Here is a 21,864-nt window from a genome sequence, read left to right as displayed (position 1 = left end):
CGACGCTCTCCACCCAAGGACCACCATCGGCCGAAGTAGTACCACCGTTGTGTCCTCTCACCCGTGCATAAATCACCACCTTACCCCCTCTCCCTGCCTTCCCCCTCGACGAGCTAGGCAAATGTGGTGGGTTATTTGAATTTGATTGACATTCAAGTTTTCTTTTTTTTTTTTTTTCGTTTTTCATTTTTTTTATTTTTTTTATTTGAGGGTGTTTTGAGCTTCTTGAGGTCAAAGTCCTTAAATTCAAGGGATGAATACCCAAATTTTTTTTTTCAAAGTGTTGATTTGCGAAACCCGTAAAGTTCTCGAGGCAATAATACAAAAAGCCTTTTGTTTTTTTTAAACTTCATTCTATCTATCACGTCACTAAACATAAAAATTAATGGGAAAAAAACGTTATGATCGTATACCACTAGTAGAAATATGGCATTTAATGATGATTTTTAACCGTCGTTAAAAGATACAACGATGATTAGGAGAACCATCTTCGTATCCGGAGTCGTTATAAGGTGATGGCCTTTTATTGTAAAAAACCATCATCAAAAGTGCTATATGCCAAATTTAACGGCATCAGGACAACATTAGACGACGATTTTTCTATTTAATCATCATCTAGTGTTTAATTTTAACGACAGTTTTTCCGATATTATGACAATACTAGGTAGCATAGATATCATTATGGGAGAAGTTGATCGTTAAAATGATAAGTCATACACCAGAAGTACAAGATATTAATTCTTTTTCTAGATTCGAATTTTTAAAAGAGACCTATGGAATTATATGGGCCTTTATTCCTATTTTTACTCCTGTAGTGGGAATCACAATAGGTGTACTAGTAATTGTATGGTTAGAAAGAGAAATATCCGCAGGGATACAACAACGTATTGGACCTGAATACGCCGGACCTTTGGGAGTTCTTCAAGCTTTAGCAGATGGGGCAAAGCTACTTTTCAAAGAAAATCTTTTTCCATCTAGAGGAGAAACTCGTTTATTCAGTATCGGACCATCCATAATAGTATAATATTTTACGATTTCTGTCCCCTTTAAGGAAGATACTAATCGTAGGGAAAATGGAATTTCCACAATGACTGCAAATCCCTCTGATATCATTTGAGAATACAAATTCTTATTGTACCCAAAAAGTTGATTTTGGTTCGAATCGTTAGCGGAAATAATAAAATGATTCTGTTGATACATTCGAGAAATTAAACGTTTTACAATTAGTAAACTAGATTTATTGTCATAACCTACATTTTCCAACAAATTCGATCTATTTAAACCAAGATCATGAGCAAATACATAAATATACTCCCGAAAGATAAGTGGGTATAGGAGGTCATGTTTCCAAGATCTATCTAGTTCTAAATATCCTTGAAATTCCGCCATTTAAGATTAGATTTGAACCGAAAATAGGATGGGCTTTATTGGGTTATCAAATGATACATAATACGATACAGTTAAAACAAGGTATGATATTAAGAAAAAAGATCGATACCTCGAAAAAGGTAAGACTCATCAACGGACTCTCTATCCTCTCTTTTTGCACCTAATTGGTTTAGGTTCATTCTAGGATAAAAAAATGTTTAGAAATCCTTTATTTTTGCAATCCAATCGCTCTTTTGATTTTGAAAAAAAAAATCTCTTTATCAATATACTGCCTTCTTCTACACATTTATCTCCACCACATAATGGAAATGGAGATAGCTAATAGTTAGGATTCATAAAACATTGATTGATAATACACTCATGGGAAAAGCCTTTCCCGCGTCAAGCACTAATCTATTTTTAACGTTTAATTAGATCGGGTAATTATTCAAAAATTAAGAACAGGAGCTCGTTACTTTTTGTTTCCCTATAATTGGAACCTATCGTATAGTAAGGCTCTATCCATTTATTTACTCGACACAACTTTAAATTTAGTTTTTATTTCTTTGCTTTTTAAATGGATTTTGTTCTGCGCCAAGAATTCAAACAATTTACACAAGGTTTTGGACCTATACGGTAAGAATGAAATATTTTTAGAATTCTCTATTGATACGACATGCTGCTTTTTCCATTCATTCCTTTCAGGATCAGTCGCGGTCTTACAAACTCTACCGATGGTATAGACGAATCCGTTGCTTCATACAAATGTGTAAAAGATGCTAGCCGCACTTAAAAGCCGAGTACTCTACCGTTGAGTTAGCAACCCGAACTAAAATAAAATAATTAGAATGTATAGATACAATCGGAATCCCAATAAATAAAGAGGTTGAATAGTACGGCTAAATCAAAACATTTAAATTTTAAAAAGGCAAAACAAAAATCTAAAAATTCATAATCAATTATGAACATAAGAAAAATGAACAGATCCGACGAAAATAAAAATATTTGTAGACCAACTCTTGTCTCTTATGTTATCCATTATTCTACTTTAATATCTTATTATACTTTAAATATAATTATAATATTCTATTTTAATTATTTATTATTTTAATAATAAAAAAAAAAAAAGACTTCTTGTATCACACCAAATAAAATGAACCCTTTATTTGAATGAAATAAAATCAAATCTATGGGGCGGAGATAAATAGATTCATTTATTCATGATCGGATTATATTTATTTGATACACTGTTGTCAATATGAATGTTGAGAAAAGAATACAATGGAGAAATAGAAAAAAAAGATTATAAATTGAAATTATTATTTCAATTTTCATTTAATTAAATTTTTCAATTTATTAAAAAATGAAAAACAAAAACTAAGAATTTATGTTGGATTGGCACTACATATATAATCGACATATATACAAAAAAGTGTAGACGTATGAATAAATTCAAAAAGAAGTCTAAAAATCCCGGGTTTATTCAATTAATATCAATCAATATAAGTATCAATATTAAGTAAAAGTAAAAAAAGCAAGCTTAACCTTTTTTTTTTTGTTCATCGAATTCCAATGAAAAATGAAAAACACCCATTGACATGACAATAATATCAAAAATTTAAGACTGTTTATTCTCTCGATATTTTTCTATCTATTACATCAATAAAAAAAAATTTTATCGTTATAAAAGACGACATTCTATAGTAGCAAAAATATATTAAATATGATATAAATTGAAAAGGAGAAAAAATAGCAAAGAAAAGATTCTACAAAACTCTATACAAATTATTCACACCTTACCTTCTTTAATTTATATATTTCATTAATTGAATTTTGTTTGGTGATTAAGGCGAAGTTCCATAAAAACCCCCGCCTTCTTTGAAATATCATGAACAGTTCCTGTAGGCTGAGCGCCTTTTTCAAGGAAATATAGAATAACAGGAACGTTTAAATAGGTTTGATTCTTTATCGGATCATAAAAACCCACTTTCCGAAGAGCTCTTCCTTCTCTTCGGGATCGAACATCAATTGCAACGATTCGATAAATAGCTCATTGGGATAGATGTAGAGACCCCCCCGAGAAACGTATAAGAAGTTTTCTCCTCGTACGGCTCAAGAAAATTCAAGTTATGTTTATGTATAGAATTATAATGTCAAATAGATCCATAAAATCATCAAATCAATTAGACCAAGAAGTCTCTTTCTTTATCATATGATTTAAATACTTGTTTCTTATTCTTTTTCTTTCCCCAACAAAAAAAAATTCTTCAATCGAATGGATGATCTTTGAATAGGATCATAAGACCGAATCCATTCGATTTCTAAAAAGGATTACTAATCCTTAACTTTTCGAGGAATCCTTCATCAGTGGTTGTGAATGAATGATTTTTCTCAATCTTTTCGACCTTGGTGGGAGAGAACCAAGATACTTTAATTTCTCATATTTTCGCAAACATGATCATACATTATGTATAATACACACTAAGTCGAATTTATGAATATTCTAATTTGTATGGTTAATACTACTTATCATTCATACTACTTATTCAACAAATTCGATTGATTGATACGAGTTGATTTTCTATTACGATAAATTGACGAAACAATAGCTGGTCCAATGGCGGCTTCAGCGGCTGCAATGGCTATAACAAAAATGGAAAAAATATTTCCTTTTAATTGGCGACTATCAAAAAAATCAGAAAATGTTACAAAATTTATATTAACCGCATTTAGTATAAGTTCAAGACACATAAGAGCTCTAACCATATTTCGGCTGGTGATCAATCCATAGATACCGATAGAAAATAAGTAGGCACTCAAAACAAGTACATGTTCGAGCATCATTGACCAACTCCTTATCAATTTCGATTCATTTCAATATAATATGAACAATAATAGAAAGGATTGAATTGACTATAATATAAAAAGTACGGAATAAAGAAATATATTGGTAATAGATCGAATAAAAAAAAGTAAAAGAATTTCGATTTTAGATTTTAGACATAAACAATTTTAAATTCTAATTGAAGGTAAATAAATGTGATAACACAGAATGAAGTTTAATTTAGATTGCTGTTACCAATTTTAATTTTATAGATTTATTATTGACGCGCCACGGTAATTGCACCTATCAAAGCGGCTAAAAGAATTATTGAGATGAATTCAAATGGAAGAAAAAAATCTGTTGATAAATGAATTCCAATTTGTTGACTATTACTTATCAAATCGTGCTCTATAATCTGGTTTGATCTTGTAGTCCAAATAATCCCGTACCATGATGTATCCGTAATAGTGGTTATTAGTAAACCAAAAATACTTGTACAAATCAGCAAAGTAAACCCATTCCCAACGGTCCAAAGATTAAAATCTTTGTAATATTCTGAACCATTCATGAACATCACAGCAAATATGATTAAAACATTTATAGCTCCCACGTAAATAAGGAGTTGTGCGGCGGCTACAAAATATGAATTTGATAGAATATATAATAAGGATATACAAACAAGAACTAATCCCAGCGAAAAGGCAGAATAAATTGGGTTGGTAAGTAATACTACTCCTATACCTCCTAAGATAAGACCTAATCCCAGAAAGACTAAAAGAAAATCATGTATTGGTCCAGGCAAATCCATTTTATGTAAAATAAGAGATAAATAAATTGAAATGTTTTTCATGACCTTATTGAGACCAGACCAGAAAAAATTGTTGATGATTCGTAAGAAATTTCTAATTGAATTAAATCCTAAGGGGTGTGAATTAATGTGGGGTACAGTTATTGGACTAATTTTATGTTTTATCTGAATAGAGTAGTTCGAATCCGAAACTATACATTTCGAAATAATGTCAGATATATTAATTAATGAATTTTCAATCCTTTCAATCCAAATTGAGACGTACTTTTTACCAACCAATCAATAGTTGAGATTTGTAGTTATTCAGACCAAACAAAATGAAAAAACTCATTTCTTTAATGAACCTTAGTGATTCAAAATTTTTCTTTAATCAAGGATTTACTTATTTTTTATTTGAGGAGAATTCAGAATTGTTCGAATTGTATAATCGTCAATTACTGACATTGGTAAACGACCTAGAGCAATTTGATTATAATTCAATTCGTGACGATCATAAGTAGAAAGCTCATATTCTTCAGTCATTGATAAACAATTTGTTGGACAATACTCAACACAGTTACCACAAAATATACAGATTCCGAAATCAATACTGTAATTAAGTAATTGTTTCTTGCGAATATCAGTTTCCAATTTCCAATCAACGACGGGCAGATCTATAGGACATACACGAACACATACTTCACAAGCAATACATTTATCAAATTCAAAATGGATTCGCCCGCGGAAACGCTCCGCAGCGATTACCTTTTCATAAGGATATTGAATAGTTATGGGTAAACGATTTACGTGGGACAAGGTAATCATGAAACTTTGACCTATGTACCTTGCAGCTCGGACTGTTTGTTGACCATAATTCATGAACCCGGTTATCATAGGGAACATATCGTGAATATATATGAATAATTTTATGTTTGTTTATTTCTCTTGTTTCATCCAAGTTGAGAATATAGGATATCATGTTCTTTTACAGTGAAAAGAGTTGGGAAGAAGTTGTTAATAATAGATTACCGAGAGAAATAGGTAAAAGAAATTTCCATCCAAGATTCAATAGCTGGTCCATTCTTAGCCTAGGTAAAGTCCATCTTGTTGTGATAGGAATGAACAAGAACAAATAAGTTTTAGCTAATGTAATAAACATACCAATTGTGGGTTCAAAAACACCATATGTTTTATTTATTTCAAAAAAATCAAAAACAAATATGTACGGAATAGAGATATTCCAACCACCTAAGTAAAGAATTGTTACAAATAATGAAGAAACTAATAGGTTTAGATAGGAAGCAACGTAAAATAAACCAAATTTGATACCCGAGTATTCGGTTTGATACCCTGCTACTAATTCTTCTTCTGCTTCTGGTAAATCAAAGGGTAATCTTTCACATTCTGCTAGGGAAGAAATTAGAAAAATAATAAACCCTATAGGTTGACGCCACAAATTCCACCCCCAAAAACCATATTTTGATTGCGCCTCAACTATATCAACTGTACTTGAACTATTAGATAATCATAGTCGGCGATACCATCACTGTTACCGTCGCTATTCCAGAACCGTACATGAGATTTTCACCGCATACGGCTCCTTGAGGACCTTAAATAAATCTAAGGATCGGGTCAATTTTATTTTATCTTGATATATTTATAAGATGGATAAGGTCAAAATTTATCATTCGATCCCGAATTAGACCAATTTAATTCTGTCTGTTCTGCTTTAATAATTATATATATTTTTTAAAAATATAAAAATAAAGTACTTCTGAATTGATCTCATCCTTTATTTAATAATTTCAATAATTATTTCAATATTTTCTTTTTTGAGTAATAACTTAATTCTTCAATCAAATACTCCTTGTAACTTGTAAAAATATAAATAACTCGTCCTTTTCACTTACGAAAAAGAATTATATATACATTAATTCATAAATTATGATACGAATTCTATCTATATAAATATGGATATAGAAAGGAAAGGATAAAAGTATAAAAGTATACAGTAAAGAATAAAAAAGATCTTTTTTATTTTTTCGTTTCTATTCTTCTTTCTCTTTCTGAAAAAGGGGGGGACTTACAAAATCAAAAAAATAAATAAAGTAAAGGATTATTTCGTTTCCAATAGTGATTTATTTAATCGACGAATAGGAGCATACTCTGGATCGGAATCGTCGGGCGTACTGCCTGATCATTTCTACTAACGTAAAGCCCCAATTAATATTCTTTGTATATTATGCAGAAATATTCTTTTACATAATCTCCATTACTAATCCTTTGTGTATCTTGGTGTTTCTAACCATCCACTCGTTTTTGTTCAATCATCCGTTAAGGTAATACATGTATGAGAATACATACAAACGATAGTGAAAACTCAATATGGTTGATCTTTTGAACCCGCTTCAAGTCAGGATGACTAATCACCTAATCTTGGGGCAAACGCTTTCTTATACTTATGTTTATTTCCGCTCAACTCTTTAACTCTATATACATAGAAAATGAGACTCAATTTTTTTACTGCTTTTTTATATATTATATAAGCTGTTTTCTTTCACTCATATAACTATCTGATTTAGTTCATCCATCCAAATAATGAATAAAAGATGAAGATATTTACTCAATTCATTCCGCCCTTTTCCTAGAAAAGAAGAAATAGAGAACAATTTATGTCTTAACGAATCGCACGTAGAGATATTGATAACACACATAAAGTTAATGGTATTTCATAACTAATCGATTGAGCAGCAGCTCGTAGACCGCCTAAAAAAGAATATTTATTATTTGAACCATATCCTGACATAAGAAGGCCAATGGGAGCAATACTTGAAATGGCAATCCATAAAAAAACACCGATATTGAGATCCACTAAAACAAGGTGAGAACCAAAAGGAACTACCGAATAGCTTACTAAAATGGATATGACCGCAATGGATGGTCCGATACTGAATAAACGAGTTTCTCCTCTAGATGGAAAAAGATTTTCTTTGAAAAGTAGCTTTGCCCCATCTGCTAAAGCTTGAAGAACTCCCAAAGGTCCGGCGTATTCAGGTCCAATACGTTGTTGTATCCCTGCGGATATTTCTCTTTCTAACCATACAATTACTAGTACACCTATTGTGATTCCCAATACAGGAGTAAAAATAGGAATAAAGGCCCATATAATTCCATAGGTCTCTTTTAAAAATTCGAATCTAGAAAAAGAATTAATATCTTGTACTTCTGGTGTATGACTTATCATTTTAACGATCAACTTCTCCCATAATGATATCTATGCTACCTAGTATTGTCATAATATCGGCCAATTTCATTCTTTTAACTAACTGAGGAAGAATTTGCAAATTGATAAAACCCGGCGGGCGAATTTTCCATCTCCAAGGAAAACCACTCTGATCCCCTATCAAAAAAATTCCCAATTCTCCTTTTGGAGCTTCAACTCTCACATAGAGTTCTTGTTTCGGCAATTCAAATGTAGGAGAGGGTTTTTTACTAATAAATCGATAGTCAAAATCATTCCATTCTGGATTCCTTTCTCTATCAAAGTATCGGATTTCTAAATTCTCATATGGACCCCCTGGAATTCCTTCTAGAGCCTGTTGAATAATTTTTATAGATTCTGTCATTTCACCAATTCGGACTAGATAACGAGCTAATGAATCTCCTTCTTTTTGCCACTGTACTTCCCAATCAAATTCGTCGTAACATTCATAATGATCAACTTTACGAAGATCCCATTGTATTCCAGAAGCTCGCAGCATTGGTCCTGATAAACCCCAATTTATTACTTCCTCTCTACCAATAACGCCTACTCCCTCAACTCGTTCTAAAAAAATAGGATTTCGGGTAATAAGTTTTTGATATTCAGTAACTCCTATTAAAAAATAATCGCAAAAATCTAAACATTTATCTATCCAGCCGTGAGGTAAATCAGCCGCTACTCCTCCGATCCGAAAAAAATTATGCATCATTCTCATACCGGTGGCAGCTTCAAATAGATCATATACTAATTCTCTTTCTCTGAAAATATAGAAGAAAGGAGTCTGCGCCCCAATATCTGCCAGAAAAGGACCAAGCCATAACAGATGAGAAGCTATACGGCTCAACTCCAACATAATTGCTCTGATATAGCTGGCTCTTTTAGGCACTTGGATATTTCCCAACAACTCCGGTCCATTTATGGTTATTGCTTCTGTGAACATAGTAGCTAAATAATCCCAACGCGTTACATAAGGCAGATATTGTATAATTGTTCGGTTTTCCGCAATTTTTTCCATTCCTCGGTGTAAATAGCCTAATATTGGTTCACAGTCAATAACATCTTCACCATCGAGAGTAACGATGAGTCGAAGAACACCATGCATTGATGGGTGGTGGGGACCCATATTTACTATCATGAGGTCTTTTCTTGGAGCTGGTATATTCATAGGTTTTTCTTTTTCCTCGATTGATTCTTTCATGAATTACTGAAAAGCGAAAATAAGTTCATTAAAATAAAAAAAAATCAAGATCTAATAAATCAAATAATTCAATAATTCAAAACGCTTCCTCAAATTCAAATTAACGCATTTTTGATTCCCGAATATCTAACTGATTAATTAATTCTTTATAACGTATTCTATTGTTCTTTGACAAATAAGACAGCATCCTTTGGCGTTTTCCCAAAATTTTACGGAGGCCTCTCTGAGATAAATAGTCTTTTCTGTGCAATTCCAAATGTGAAGAAAGTTTTCGTATCCTATTAGTGAGGCTTAGTATTTGAAATGTAACAGACCCCCTGTTTTTTTCTTTTTCTTCGTGTGAAATAACCGAGATGAATGACTTTTTTATCATAAAATGAAATCTTCCCCCCCACCGGCCCTTATTGCTTTGCTAGATTTTTTTATTGATCAATAATAATAATGTTATTCATTTTTTTTTTTTTATTTGGCATACACAATACAATAATCTTAATTTTGTGAATAATCTTAATTTTGTGAATAATTTCCAATTTGAAAATTGTATTCGAATAGGTAAACAAAAAGATAGTTGTCTGCACTCACAAAAGATAAAAAATTATATCTAAAATTTAAAAATAAACTAAGAAGATTTTTGCATTATTTCTAGATATTGATATGTCATTAAATTAGTATCGTGTATCATAATGGAATAGAAAACAATATAGGTGTGCATCTATTTGTCTTCATATATGCAATATAGTACGGGAAATAAAATCAATCCGTATTTCACTTTTTTTCAGTACACGCTTAAGTTCATTTTTAAATTGCGGATACATATGTATCCTTACCATACTGAAACGACTGCCATTATTGGTATCAAACCAATAGCGATTCATACAAGCGAAATCTTCTAATCGATAATTAGGCCAAAGAAAGAACTTTAATCTAATTATATTATTTTGATTTATTTTGCTTTTATTCAAAACCGGACTCTTTACCTTATTTTCATTACAAAAAAATGCATTGCTAGGTATACCATTTCTATTCCTAGAATTGAAACAAATTAGAATTCTCAATTCTCTACGATGTCTAGGGGATAAAATAGTTTCAGGAACAAACAAATCATAATGATTTTTGTCTCGATTTTCAGTCATCTTTTGATGTTTTGAAATGAATTCATCAAAATTCTTCGTATCAACATGGCCCTTTTCTCGATACCTTTGATTAATTGTGTGTTTACTTTTATGAACCAACGAAATACCTATAGTTTGATACATAATAAATTGTCCTTCATTTTTTCTAGACAGACGAACTGGTTCAATAAGTAATATTCCCTTTTTAATCAATTCTGTAAGAATGAAATTTTTCTGAATCATTAGAAGATCCAGATTTATTTCTCCCCTTTGAATAGAGGCTATAGTAATTTCTCTTAGGTTTATCGGTCTAAGCAGGGAACAATATACTTTGATGTTATCGATCATTTTTTTATTTAAAGAATCGTCCCATCTCAATTGAAAAAGCAAATACCTTTTTAGTAAGAAATCAAACTCCGCTTCCATGTTGGTCCTGGATTGTTTTTTATTTTTTTTCATCTTTGATACCGCATAATTTTCTTCAATATCTTTTTCTTGATTTGAGAGAGTTGATTCAAAATCTGTTTTGATTCCGCATTCTTTTTCTACTTGATTTTGTTTTTCTAATTCAAGATATTTTTTTTCATTTGAAAATATTGATATAAAGATATCTCTTTTTTTCTTTCCAGTCATTTTTTTTATTTTTATTTCCACTGGCATTTTCATTTACATTAAGATTTAAAAGGAGAAATTTGATTGGTATGTACCATGGTTTAATCTTATACGAAGTATAAAGTATCAAAAATTCTGGGAAAAACCAAAGTTCGAGATTTGATATGGGATAACTTAGTATTTCTTCATTCATTCTCATCCAATCAAAAAGTTTTTTTTTTGATGGATTCATTTCTTGATTTTGATGAATCGTGGGATAAAAAAGATCTTTCTTGTCGATTTTCTCAATTATTTGATAATTATTAGCCCTAGGTTTAGTATATTTATTACTGTTGGCGTCAGTATCCATATTGATCCAGGCCCTAATATCCATTTTCTTTCTAAGACAAAAATTGAGAATTATCCAATCGAAATTTTTTCTATCCGGATTGTTCTTTATATCTATAATATTATCTTCTACTAGATAATTATTGATAGGGATACCTACCAGCATATTAAATAATTTTCGTTTATGTTCGGTATAATTATAAAAAATCTCTTGGTTATTATTTACTTGTAATGGTAATCCATAAATAGATGAGTTTTTCTTATCTTCATAATTAATAAAATTATATGATAAAAGATCATATCTATATTTTTTTTTAACATTTTTTTTTTCGGAGTTAATTAATGGCTTTTTTTCATATGAATCATATTTGTTTAAATGGTTATTTTGAGCTATAGAGTGTTGATTTACTATATTTATACCTTTTTGTGGTACTAATCTAGACTGAGATAAATTATTTTGATAATAACCCCTTAAGCAATTTTTCCATTGATTTATTTCATAATTGGGGATGTTCTTATGTCTTAATTCAGAATGAAATATTTTTTGTGTTCCAAGAAAATAATCCTTTATTTCATTCTTAAGAAAAAGAAAAGCTCCATTATATTAAAAGACAGATCTTAATCTTAACTTATATAAATTAAAAAAGTGAAAACCCCGGCTTTGTGATAATTTGTAAAAGACATATGCTTGTGACAAATAAGATAAATTACAAAAAGTTTCCAAGTTCTTATTATTAATATTAGAAAGTGCTTTTATAGTAGTCGAAATAAACTGCGTTATCTTTTGATTTGTTTTATCAATTTTTTCTTGATTTCTTTCATTATTGTAAATATAGTTATTATAGGAACTGGTTTTATTAACAATTTTTTTTAATGATTCAAAAAAATAAAAAAAAAGTTGTGCATTTATTCTAGGAATATTAATGATAAATAAAAAGATATTTCTATATATTCTTTCAATGAAAAATTTTATAAAATAATTTGATTTACGGATTAGTCGAACATTTCTTCTTTTTAATAGCTGCAAAATATTTTTTGGTGATTCCAATCTTTTATCATTATAACTCATTTTGTTAGAACTAATATTTATATGTGGACTTATAAATCCTTTTTTGTTGTCTTTTGAAATTTTTTGTATTTGATTTATGGTTGTGTTTGTTCTATTAGTTAGATCTTGTATTTTTTTTTTTGTTAATGAAAAAGTTGTCCAATTTGTAGATTGAATGTTAATGGACGGTTCATGAATTAGCTCGTTATCGATTATCAAATTTTTTTCTTTTTTGCTTTCACTCAATTCATATAGTTCTATTTCTCTTAATCCAACTAATAGAATTGGGTTCATTTTTGATATTCTAGATCCATCCCCCGAAAGAACCGGACATGATAATTTTCCATCATCCGGCTCGAGCACGAATCAAACAAAGCAAATAGATGCATATAAAAAAATCGATATGTTATCCATATCCACATATATATGAATGATTCTATGTAAATAAAAATTCATCAGTTTCCTTTTCGTTTCGGAGTTTTAACAATCAAAGATTGCAAAGAATCCTGTTCTTACAGATAAATGCTCAATACCCAAGTAGGCTTACAAAGTTGATTATGATCAAGTGCTTTCTGGGTCGTCTCAGACCTTGCAATTGAACTTTCTCCCAAAAATATCGAGACTTTTTATACAAAGGATTTACTTGTTACTAATAGAATTTAGCCTCTGTTCTTCTTTAGATCTCTTCTTTCACTCCGATAGTATAATAAATCAAGTCAATACAAAGGAAATGAATCCATTTACATACTATTAAGTTAAGTAAGTGAAATATATAAAAAAGAATCAAAAAATCAAAATCATGCCATATCACTTATTCTTTCGACTGGATCTTACGGAGCCTGTTCATACACAACATGATCGAGTCTGATCATAGAAAAAAAGATTCTCTTCAAATGAACCAGCCTATCCTCTGTATGGGGCTTTCGCGGTGGTTGGAATAAAGACACATTTTTGTTGTGAAATCAAATGTGGCAGATAAGGACATATATTCTGCACAGCCCAATCAATAGTTCAAGTCGCACACTCCCATAATCCATTTTATCTTCGAAGAATTCACTTCAACTATGAGTGCCAAACAAATAATACACTTATATAAGTGTAGAGTTGAAGAGAAATATCCAAATACATGTCTTATTCTTTTCAATAATCCATATTTGTAGCAATGAAATACTATTGTTCCTACCCTAAGTGATAAATGATTGATTACAAATAACTATGATATATACTCTTTATAAAGGGCCAGAAATACCTTGCTTACGTATCATTAAGAAGTGCATTAACATAAATACGGCAGTAAGAAGAGGTAATACAAAAGTGTGTAAACTATAAAAACGAGTCAAAGTGGATTGTCCCACACTAGCACTTCCGCGTAATAACTCTACCAAGGGTGATCCTATTACAGGAATCGCTTCCGGTACACCTGTTACAATTTTTACTGCCCAATAACCAATTTGGTCCCAAGGTAAGGAATAACCAGTTACACCAAAAGATGCGGTCAATACAGCCAAAACCACACCAGTAACCCAAGTCAATTCGCGAGGTTTTTTAAAGCCACCAGTGAGATACACACGAAATACGTGAAGAATCATCATTAGTACCATCATACTTGCCGACCATCGATGAACTGATCGGATTAACCAACCAAAGTTAGTTTCAGTCATTATATATTGAACAGAAGCAAAAGCCTCCGTAACGGTCGGACGATAATAAAAAGTCATAGCAAACCCTGTAGCTACTTGTACTAAAAAACAAGTAAGCGTAATTCCTCCTAGACAATAAAATATGTTGACATGAGGAGGAACATATTTACTAGTTATATCATCCGCAATTGCCTGAATCTCAAGACGTTCTTCGAACCAATCATAGATTTTATTGAGATAGGTAAACTGAGGTACTGGTACTCCCCCTCTGAGAACCGTATAGGAGAATTTCAACTCGTACGGCTCAAACATAAAGACCCAAATACAAGTTCTATCGGATATGTGTTCGAAACTTCCTAATTGTATGATGCACTCTTTTATGAAGAGAGGAAAGAATAAAAATCCGAAAGCTCTTTATTGTGGTTATAATGCCAAAATATCAAGTCAGCTCATTCATCCATATGTTGATGGGGCCTCTTGAATCTTCTATTTACCTATTTTCTTTATTGTTTTGTTATTTTTATTTGTGTGTAATGAGACTTTACTACTGTTTTCTTTATTATTGATAGGAATTCTCTTGTTAAGACCCTATGAATCAATTAAAACCTCAGATTCATACTAGAACCAGGATGAGTCAATAAAACCTTGTCAAACTAAGTCCAAAAATTCCTTGAGTAAGAACTGTTGGATCACCACTTATTCAATGAATAGACATAGATACTTTTTATGAATGTCAACTAAGTATCATAAGTAAATTGCTCCCGGTTGTTCAATCATTTGATAACCAGAGTCATTCTTTGATAAATGATCACTCTGAGTCAGACTCAATAGAATTTGATCAATCCTTTTTTCTGTCGTTAAGGTGGAGAACTGAACCAAGAATTCTCTTTCTTTATCATCAACCGAATCACTGTTCATATTTTATAGCTTGTCCCACAAGTGGCCTACATCCCATGTGTTATTTGGCCTCACAATATTTCAATCAATTATTTCAAATATTAATAATGATTTACAATAGAAGAAAATAACAAATTAATTACAAACTAACAAGATGACATGAATTATTATATAATACAATAATATACAATGAAGTGTAGTTTCGCATCCCATGTGTTATTTGGCCTCACAATTCTCTGATTTCAATCAATTATTTCAAATATTAATAATGATTTACAATATAAGAAAATAACAAATAAATTACAAACTAACAAGATGACATGAATTATTATATAATACAATAATATACAATGAAGTGTAGTTTCGCATGATTAGTTTACAACAATGGATAAATTAAATGTTCATAAAGACACATATAAATACATGATCATTTTTTTTCTTCCTATTATTTTTTTTTTTAACACGTGTCCATTCAACATCTAAATGAACTAAAACATCAGCCTCATCAACCGGTGGCAATCCTTTAGTAATCGATAGTATGTCATTGAAATCATCATCATCCCCTTCACTATCATGAATTGTTCTTGGCTTCATAGAAACAACTATTGACAACTGCAAATCTTTAGGATCAGTTGTATAGAAAATTTGTTTTGCTTGCATTGCCAAAATAAAAAGGTTCATTCTTCTAGCCCAGTCGATGAAAGTCTATAATTGTAGTGTCATCGCTATCAACCTTCACATGATTGTTATCACTCCAATTGCATTTAAAAAGTGCCATTCGCAATCTACAGTAGTCAACTTCCCATATGTCCTCGACAAAACCAGAGTAGGTCATTGTTCCGTATATAGGATTCTTGTCGTTTACAGAGGAAACATGCATAGCATCTGCATGGAGACTAACACCACTATTTTGGATTGAGTGCTTCTCATCTCTTTAACAAGTGTAGAATGTATAGTCATTTATTAAGTACGACGCGTATCTCATGACTGTCAATGAGGACTCTCTAGCTAGCTTTAACAAGTCTTGAGAGACACCACCATCTTGAGACTCGCAAACCTTAGAGTAAATTTGTATCTTTATCCACTCTCTAAATTTCCAGTATGTTCATCTTGCAACCATTTCTCATTTCTTCCTCTTTTTAGGATCACGACCTTTACTTTCTTTTTGTGCACCTCGATGTATGGTTTAATCTCACGTGCATTGTGTAGAACATGGAGACAAGCTTATTTGCATGCTTCACGAGGAACCAAAGGAGTAGCAGCAGATTTACCTTTGGGTTCAATGTTTATCTTCTTAGGTAAACATATTTCCTCCACGTTAGATAAGTACTTTGAGCAAAATTCAACAGTTTCTTTGGCTATATTACTTTTCACAATGCAACCCTCCGGTGTATTTCGTTCTTGATATAACATTTTAAGACTTTTATGTATCTTTCAAATGGGTACATCCACCTCAAGTACACCAGTCCACAAAGTCTCACTTCACAAACTAAGTGTTTCGTTAGATGAATCATGATGTCAAAGAACGATGGTGGAAAATACTTCTCAAGCATGCACAAGGTATTCACCATTTCTGCTTTTTTTGTATCTAATATCATTTGATCTACTACCTTTGAGTATATGGAGTTGAAGAAAAATCAAAACTTGGTAAGTGCATATCTAACCTCCTTTGATATAATTCCACGCAAAGAAAGTAGCAATAATTGATGCATCAATGTGTAACAATCATGTGTCTTCATTCCAATAATCTTAAAGTCTTTCACTGACATCAAATTCTTGAAGTTGGAAGAATACCTTTCTGGAACTTTGACTTAAGCGTCACTCACAAAGCTCTTTCTTCTCTTGCCTTAAAAGTGTTTACTTAGCCATAGCTAAGTAAGTACGAACGCCTCTTTTTTTAGGTCCCAAGTCACATCTAATGTTCATCTCCACGAGATGTAATCAAACTAGACAATTTGGTATACTTCTAACACCCATTATACTAGGGTGTCTTCTCAAACAACTCCTGCCAGTTCACAAATTCTTCCTCCAAATCGTTCATCATTTTAACCATGTCACTGTTGGATTCCGAAATGATTTTGGATGCGGAAGCGTGTCTTTAGCGGATCATGTATAACAAAAAATTTTATAGAACTTTGAGATACTCTATAGATTACATTACTTTATGCATGAATAAATTAATCAAATTAATTTATTTACCTAGCAACCGATTAGGATGATAACTTGAATTCTTTGACCTCAAACGTTCCTCGCTCCAAGCTAGTTTAGAACACCCGAATCTTTCTCGTCAATTCCTTGAATCTACGAAGACGTGTGTGGGCACACCTGAAACAAAACGGGATTAGCGAATAAACACTCAAGGTTTCCATGAACACCGACACATGCACGATGTGGAATTTTTAAAGAAATGGGTGTGGCATACATAGGAGGTCGACCGCTCTGAGGAGATGCGAATGACAGCATAAGGTCGACCGCACCAACAATTGTAGGCAACGATGGTTCTGGGAGAGCTTATGAAGTCGAGTCTGTGCATGTCGAGAGAGATGCGAGATTTACTCCGGGATTTGCTACTTGTAATTCGAATATACGAAATTTAGGCAATAAAATCATCCTGATTGATTGTAATATCCATTTTTTGAAAAACTATCCCAAAAGATGAGGGTTATATCCCCGAATTAAATAGGGAAAGCAGCAAGGACGATGGTCAACACTATAAATAAGGGAATGTAGGTCGAAAGATCCCTTAGTCTCATTCAGAGTAATTAGACTGTAATTTACTCTCTGAAAAAAGTGACCTCTCTCCTCCCTACAGTGGATGTAGCTCTTAAATTAAGGGTGAACCACTATAATTCTTGTGTGTTTTTTTTTTCAATTGCTTTTAACCGTGATTTTGATCATAAAAACTCGCGCAAACCGTTTCAAAACTTGATATATTTCTGTTGACGAATTTTTACCATCAACAGTCACATATGGAATGAGATTAAGAGGACTCAGTGGAGACTATCACGGCTACGGCGTCAAGGAATACAAGAACAGAGATAAGATTAGATTGATCAGCTTTATCCCGAGCAATCAGAAAGTGATATATATCTACATATTTAAATTCAAATATATAGGAATTGGGGGAAGATAAAACCGATAAAAAAAAAGATATGGATATATCCTTAGATTACAATTTTAAATTTAAATCATGCAAAGGAGAGCCTATAAATAAGGGCTCAAACTCCTTATTTATGCTCATGCACAATTTTCAGCTCTAAGAGAATTCTACTCATTGAGATATAGTGAAAAGCTCAGAGTTCCAAAGAGGACTTAAGCGTTACCAGCCGAACATCCATAAAGTTTGTGTCCTTTTATTTTTTGCATTAATTATTTACTAATTTGCGTGCTAATATTTTTTAAAAAGAGTTAATTTAAGTTGACGAATTTTTACCGACACCGCTAATAATTCATTTATGATAACAGTTGATTAATTTTCTCAGAATTAATTTTCTTAAAAGCTACAAATTACCATAATATATACAAAGTGGACTACTCGTGCCATATACATATAGATATAAGATATGCACTTCCCTTGTTACATATATATAAACACACATATATATATATGTATGTATGTATATATATGTGTATATATATTATATATATGCGCCTCCCTGAGTGGACCAACTTGTTCCACAACTACAAGTACTGTAATATCACTTTTTCCTTCGACAACCTCCACTTGCGCTTTGGACCCATTTGTATATGTTGTCTTTGTCCATACAACCATCACAACTACAAGATTACTTGCTAGCAATTAATACATGCATGATACATAAGTATGTGCACAAATATATATGTACATACACACACACATATATATATATATATAGTGATCGAGCAAAATTTTTTTTTAAGGGGACGTAATACAAACTAAAAATTTTGAACTATACTACAACACAATAGTTTTTTTATCTTTAAGTAATTATTTATGAAAGGTCTGCTTTCACGCTGGTGTTACAAAAAGTGTTACAACACTTTTAACAACACTTGCAATTAACTATTACGTTCTGAGATGATCAAAAGACAGAAAATTGAAAACGTGCAGAAACAGAAAGTAATGCAGGGGAAAATTAAAAAACACCAAAAATGATATCGCATTTCGGTGCGCACACCTACATCTGCAGGGCCACGTCCAAATAATGAACAATCCACTAAGTTCAAAGATTTACAGCCACCAATCGGTCTTACGCACTCAAAGACTCCATCTTTGCCGTAGTCGTTGTTGTGAAGAATCCTCTTAATGGCTTTGTTCAGCAAGCACTACTCGTCTTCAAAAGCTTTCTCTCGAAAGCGATGCAAGCTATTCCCGAAGGCCAAATATTTCAATCACCAATTAGACATCACCATAACACTCCTTTTCTGTAGGTTGTGTTTTCCCTTCAAACATACACGTTCATCACCCTCACTGGAAAAGACTCATCCGGCAGCCCATAACCTTTTTTCAAACAACTGCCAACTAACAAAAACCTAACAATTTATATCTTTAATTTTTTTTTTTCAAATGAACTAAACTTGTAATGGAGATTAATATTAACTTTAAACGTTTAGAGTATAATCGTACAGTTTATTTTTAATTTATTAGAGATTTTATGTTTAAAATGAGGGCACTTAAAAAAAAAAGAAACTTATGTACTATTAAAATGTTCTTAAAAATATCATGTGAATGTTGTTATTAAAACAGTTTTAGGGACAGCAAATTAAGGAGAAAAATGTAAAAACTTTTCAGGCAAAATATGAGAAGAGCTAGTGAGCTAGGGGAGCGGCTGCTTCCCGGACCTCATATATATGTATGCATGTATCAAGTGGTCCGGCCTTATCTCAATTGTTGACCATTATTTATATAATTAAAATAATTAATATTATGGAAATTGTAATTTTGTTTTTTCTTTTATTTGCTTGAATGACACTCTTCATTTATAGGGAATCGTTTTCAATAACCCGACCTGCTGATAGAATCAGTTTTTGACTGTCGCATTTGGTCTAAATTATAGAATTAAAAAAGTATACGAAATAGACAGTTTCTAATACAGATGTGACGGCTGAAAAGGAGAGAATTATCGATAATTTTTTTTTTCAATCCTACCAGAAAAATTACCAATTTATAGCCAACTGAGTGAGTGAAAAAGAAAAAAATTGAATTACTATTTTCTTTTATTTTCGGTATTATTTTGCATATATCTAAGGCCTATCTTTTTTATTACTTATATAAATATTACTGTTTTAACTGTTAGATTAAGATTTTACGGCGTGATGTGATTGAAGTAGTTTTGAATCACGTATTACAAATTTTGACGTGTACATCCACCAATTAGATTGTTAAAAATTAATCCACAACCATATTTAAAACAATAATTCCTATCAGTAAATAAAAAAGAAAGTTCATACTGTAGAAATTCTCTAGCTATTATTACATCCATGTTCATTTTATAATTCTAATCCCAACTTAAACAGCTTGTTACAATATTTTCTCTCATAAAAATCTAAATTCAATATTTTGTATTATAATATTTTCTCTCACATAAATTTATTTTTTAATTCAAATTATTAAATATTTTTACGTAGCTTGTCTTTTCCCTTTTGATATATGTACATATATATATTTATTTATTTATTTCGAAAGGACTACAGTATACATTGATTTATATTGTGAACTACTGCTTAGCGCACATGGTCACACCGACTGAAAATAGTACCATTAAATATGAATCTTTGAGTTTCTTCTTTGCTAAAAGCTAATATAAGACAGCAGTCATTTCGCTTCAAAAATTTATTGCAACTATGAAAGAAAGGTACAACTTAGGTGGGTATACACGGTTCCTTCAACGGCCACCCAATCTGCTTTATTAATTTCCCTACTTATCTATCTGTCTGTCTATATACATATATATATATATATATATATTATATAGAACGCAAAGTTTCAGGTCGTTTAGTTTGTTGATTTAAATTTTTAATTTGAGTTGAGATGTGACTTTATGTTAAAATTTTTTACTGTAACAAAAAAGTTAGATGTGACTGTTTGTGAGAACTTTTTACTGTAACAAAACTCAAATTCTAAACTCGAATCAACGAAATAAACGGGACCTCAATTTAAAAAAAAAAAAATTTAAAACGACTAAAACATGTTATTTAATTGTTTATAAGAATGCCTTTTTTTTCTGGTAGGTCTACAAGAATGTCTTAAGATAATTTGAAGAAAGTATAATAGTACCTAGAAACACCATAATTCAAGCAAAAACAAAAAAAAAAAAAAAGGTTTTATTTTCTATTATATTATATTGTTAGATTATGTTATGTTATATTATATTATATTATATGATGTACACACACTTGTAAGGGAAAGCAATGACGCTTTAATTAATTTATGTTTATCGTCCTCTTTCAGATAGTGTTTCTGATGCTATTGTAACTTTTTTTTTTATTAATAAAATAGAATGAAAGACAGTGGGAGATAGGCTTTTAGTATGTACCGTAATTAAAATATTTTAATGTGTTTCAATGTTAATTATCCTCTCTCTGAATTTTTTTTTTTTTTTGGTTGAAAAACTGAATTATCCTCTCTTGTCAGTATATCTAAAAGAAATCAATCTCAAAAAGAAAAGAAAAGAAAAAAGCAAGTTTTAAGTTATAAAAAGGATCAATCTTATTATTAGTCCTCGAACTATAGGTCCAATTTTATTTTGATACATGATTCTTAAAATATCTTAGAATAAATTGTTGATTTATCAAGTTTTCCAAACTTAT

The 21,864-nt window shown here is 31.2% G+C and overlaps 1 pseudogene; it reads left to right on the top strand.

The window, feature by feature from the left end:
* The window catches only part of LOC21399879, a 6,604-nt pseudogene extending 6,487 nt beyond the window's left edge, over window positions 1–117 (top strand).
* Window positions 118–21,864: the final 21,747 nt, after the last annotated feature.

This window comes from Morus notabilis, unplaced genomic scaffold, assembly GCF_000414095.1.
Source record: "Morus notabilis unplaced genomic scaffold, ASM41409v2 Scaffold193, whole genome shotgun sequence".
Classification (NCBI taxonomy): Eukaryota; Viridiplantae; Streptophyta; class Magnoliopsida; order Rosales; family Moraceae; genus Morus; species Morus notabilis.
This window is presented reverse-complemented; position numbering and strand designations above follow the sequence as displayed.